The sequence below is a fragment of the Camelus dromedarius genome, chromosome 19 (genome assembly GCF_036321535.1).
Source record: "Camelus dromedarius isolate mCamDro1 chromosome 19, mCamDro1.pat, whole genome shotgun sequence".
Taxonomy (NCBI): Eukaryota; Metazoa; Chordata; class Mammalia; order Artiodactyla; family Camelidae; genus Camelus; species Camelus dromedarius.
Window position 1 is genome coordinate 35,058,799 of NC_087454.1, and position 4,980 is coordinate 35,063,778.

The 4,980-nt window shown below is 39.1% G+C and overlaps 1 non-coding gene across 1 annotated transcript; it reads left to right on the top strand.

The window, feature by feature from the left end:
* Positions 1-392: 392 nt before the first annotated feature.
* Positions 393-520, top strand: LOC116147867 (small nucleolar RNA SNORA25). Its single transcript, XR_004131458.1, has one exon. It is a non-coding gene; the product is annotated as a small nucleolar RNA SNORA25 (small nucleolar RNA).
* Positions 521-4,980: the final 4,460 nt, after the last annotated feature.

Sequence of the window (4,980 nt, forward strand, 5' to 3'; positions counted from 1 at the left end):
ATCCACAAACTTACAGTAGACGGCCTGGGTATGTTTTCCAGATGTTAAGTCGCCCTTTGATAATTTTCCCCCTATACCTCATTAGTTCTAAAGAACAAGCCTGGACTCAAAGAACAAGCACACTAGTAACTCAGATTTGTATATGATGGTGTAGCTCTCACATCTTTTATCTCACTTGATTCTTACAGCACATCTTGAAGTAAGGCAGTTTTACAGGGAGGAAACTGAGGCTGAGCGCTTACCTGTCTTGCTCCGACAGTCGCACGCCTTGCATAAGGCCAAGCTGAGGCTGGAACACATCATGATTGCCCCAACCCTGCCAGCACTTGGCAGTGGACATTGATTCATGAGTATTTCATCACCAACCCAGTTCTTCAAGAGCTGAAGTTTATAGGTCATTTCAAAGAGGGCTAATGGGACCAAATCCAGGTGCACTTAATGCTGTGACCAAAGATTGCGTTCTCCTTAGGACGTTAACAGTCACTCCATAGTCCTATGTTTTCCTGATAGAGATACAAGATTTAGCCACTCAGTATCCATGACTGGTGATGGGGGAAAGGAAAAACAAATGTAAGTGTTGGTTCCAAGTTAAAAAAAAAAAAAGAGTTGAAGTTTAGCAGATGGTTTCAGTACCCTCCCCCCTTTTTCAAAATAGCCTCAATCAACTGTCTTTTAAGAACTAATATAAAAAAGAAGGCTGGCCCAGAAAATGGCTTTCTTCTCTGGGTAGTGGAGCTGCTGGCCTGGGGCAGGGGAGAAGTCAGTGTCTCTCCTAATTAGGGTGATGGCTTGACCACCCAGGTTCACCCCATCTCCTCCCATAAGGTCTTTCCTGATAGTACCCTCACTTGCCCTCCTGCCTGCAGACCATCTTAACATGTAGGCTGCCTTAATATAATACATAATAGGCTGCCTTCATACATATGCCCCCTTCTCACAATTGGATGAAATGATCTTGTAGAATTTTAATACGACTTCATTTTAGAGATGGGGGAAACTGAGCTGGAGAAAAATTGAACAGAACCTGCACTTAAACCTAGGTATTTTGACTGCAAACTCAGGACCTACCTTGCCCCAAGAGGGATGGATGGTCTAATTTCATTCGGTAGAGACTTTCAAAATAAGATAATCATCTTTACTGGCTCAAGATGATACAAAAGAAACTCTTAAACTGGACGATATTTTTAGTTTTTATGCATTTCAGTTTCCCTTGTTATGCCCTTTAATTTCCTTGTCCATAACTTCTTTTGGGTTTTAGAAGAATACCTAAGTCATGTGGTGATGGAGGAAAAGGCAGGAAAGACTGAAAGGCAGATCAGAGGTTGAATCACTAATCACTAGATGGGCTGGAGAGATAAGAGTACTTGGGAGCTGCAGTAGCTAGAAAACCCTCAAGAAATAATTTCTTTTTAAAGGAAAATCTTCGCTAAGTATGCACCTTAAAGTAAGCCCATGGAAGTAAAACAGGCCACTCTTCAGTATTGGTAGGTAGTTAGGTAAGTGGGGGCACCGGACGGATGTGGAGGAGAGGGAGGGAGGTCCAGAAGATGGTGTTATGCCCGCCTCCGACATAAAGGGGCTTTACTTCCTCTAAGTGGATATCAGCAAGAAACCAGTTAGAACCTGTTGGCTGCAACTGTGTGGTAGTGACAAGGACCTAATGGGACATGAGCCAGTGCTCCTTGTAATATGATCAGCATCGCAGTTTAGGCTCCTCCCTCCCACCATGGGTTTCTCTGTGTGCATCATAGGTAAGGACATGTGCAAAGGGGACAAAGATGACTCAGCACTCCAGGGACAAGAGCCATCAATCAAGAGACCACCTATAAGCAAGGGTATAAGAGGAGGGACAAAGACCACGGCTTTTCCGCCCTTGGATCAGCCCACTTCCCCTTCTTGCAGGTGTACTTTCCCTTTGCTAAATAAAACCTTTAAAATCTTTTGCTACACAGCGCTTCCATCTCCTGTGTGAATTCTCCTTTGGGTAAGACAAGAAATGGGGTCTTTTCCCTTCTCCTTTTGGGGTAATATTACCATTCATGAAAACTCACAGTATTGAAAATAAAATTCTCTGCGCAGAGATGTCTCTCAGGCACATAGCGCCCTTTTTTCCTATCCAGGAAAACCAGATGTAACTTTGGTGAGATCATGAACCACTTTCACGTACAGGGAACTATCTCTGTTCACCCCGCCCTTGGGAAGGTCAGGGACATGGTCCCATAGTGGCAGGCATGTGTGTAGGGGAAATTCAGTAGGTGTTCCGAGTCATAATTAAATTGCAAAGGATAGCGAGAGCTAAATCCTTGGATGTGAGTCTGTCCTTGAAGGTAAGATTATTACTGAAGTTAGATGTAGGCACTATCTTCTTGTTTTCACTATGCAAAACAATAACTAAGAAATCTTTTATACATGCCTTTTAATCTTTAATAACATGGATTAAATATACCCGTGAACTAGTTTTGAAATTAGCACCAGTGTTGATCTGGGCTGCAAAGAACTTTTGGAAGTTGAGATAATATATAAAGTTCCATGATTATGTAATGAAGGCAGCTCTCTGCCTGGCGTATTAAGGTTGTGCTTGTTTATTTAATAAATATTTACTACATACCCACTCTATATGGGTCCTGCTCTTGGTACTGGGGACTTTGGGTGAATGGGAAGGACAGCATTTCTGTTCTCATGAGCTCCTTCCAGAGGGACAAGATGGACAATGAACAAGAGAATAAACTTGATGGTTTTAGGTGCCATTTTGAAGAAAGTAATAACACTCAATTATAACTGTTATGACTTGATTTATGTATGTTAGACCTTCTTCTGGTTAATTTTTGCTAATGACTTTAATGACCAGTGCTGTGATTTTTCAGGCCAAAAAAGCTACCAGCTTTACAGAACTTTCCTCTGCTCCTGCTGGGGATAAAATCTGCTGATTGAAGTAGAGAGTTTTTTCCCCTTTTTTCCTTGGGTAGGGCATATAGCTTCCTTCTTAAATTCCTTCAAAATGAGGTAATTGTTGTTAACTGTTATTGAAAGACAGATGCTTTTGTTACCTTCGATAGTTTAGTATGAATTTATCGGCCTTAGAAACATAATATTCAGACAATGTCTAAAGCCCGAAGTGTTCACGAAAGATTTGGGAATTTATTCGGTAAGCCAAAATAGTGTCAAAATGTCAAAGGATATTTGATTTGATGTTCATTCAATTGACTCAACGTATCATGTGGTTCAGGTTTGTTTTTTTTTTTTTAACAAAATTTACTTGTGTTGAGAACGATAATTAATGGTATTGCCTTTGCTAACATTAGACTCTACTCTTCTGCAGGGACACCATATTGATACAAAGTTCCCAGCACAGGGTGGTGGAAGACAGCTAGAGTGTAAAACCAGAGGGAAAACAGTCCCATTTTTCAGACATTTGGTCCATCTGATGATGTGAAATTTGTAAGAGATAAATAATTTAATCCAGATTCTATTACACTCAAGGTTGTTTATAAATCCTGTTTTTTTTTAAATTTTAATAAGAAAACAACATAAATTCTGCTTCAAGATGGAATCCCCAGCAAGAGTTTTCTTTTTTATCCATTTTTGTATTTACTCATAAGAAGTAGATTAAGGTCAACACCATTTTAACTAGAGTAATATGTTCTGAGGTTTCTGAGTTTTCATTTTCAAGTTATGTCTAGCTTATACAGTTTTAGGGCTTTTTATATTCAGATGATTATACAGTCGTTTATTTAACAGGCAAACAGAAATGCCGACGTAAGCCTGCAAATATTTATTTCGATGTTTAAAGTCTGTTAATGGCTCAATTCAGCGAACATGTTGTTGCATGACTAATGAAAGCTGCATTTCTTTTAGCTGTACTTAGAAAGAACACTGTTGGAATAATAATAATAATAAAAAAACAGCTATTATAGTTTGTTCCCTCTGAGGCTTGTAGTTTAGTAATTGCATTAGTATTGCATTCCAGAATCCCAGAGCAAGGACATAAAAACTGGTGTAGACTGTGAGAAGTTGCCAGGAAAAGAGAGAGAGGAGGAAAGAATTGAGGGGGAAAATGAAAGAAAGAAGAAAGGGAAGAAAAGGAAAGAGGGAAAGCCTGGATCAGTGCCTTCGATTCCTTACTGAGCAGCTCCCTAATGAACTGGCTCTCTCCTTCCTTCAGATACTGGTGTGCCAGAACCAGGGCTCCGGGCACATAAATCAGCTTGTTAGTCTGGGTTTTGGGGGGAAAAAAAGATTAAGGAAAAAAAGTAAGAAAAGAAACTGGAAATGATCATTCTGGCCTGCTGTTACTGCGAGGCTTAAACAACCTAATAGATACGAAAATGCTTTGAAAAAATTCTCTACAGAAGAAAATTCTCTAGGGACAGATGGCCAGTTCAGTTCCAGAACATGACAATAACGCAAGTATAAATAAAGCAAGTCCCACAAATTTTTTGATTTCCTAATACATGTAAAAGTTCTGTGTAAGACTCACGGACATAGAGAACAAACTTATGTTACCTATATATTTACGTATGGTAAGTAGTATTTACTTACGGTAAAGGGGATGGGAAGGGATAAGTTGGGAATTTGAAATTTGCATCTCTTGGGGAGTGATGGAAATGTGAGCTGTCTTGATTGTGGTGGTGGTTTCATGAGTGTATACATCTATCAAAATTCATCAAATTTTACATCTGAAATATGTGTAATTTACTATACAGGAATCATACTACAATAAAGGTGTTAAAAAAAGTTCTGTTTACATCATACTATAGTCTATTAAGTGCAACAGTATTATGTCTAAAAAAGTAATTTTTTATTAAAAAATGCTTTATTGATAAAAAAAATTAACCATCATCTGAGCCTTTAGTGAGTCATAGTAATAACATCAAAGGTCACTGATCACAGATCACCGTAATAAAGACAGTAATAACGAAAAAGTGTAAAATTTTGAGTGAATTACCAAAACGTGACACAGAGACACGAAGTGATCTGATG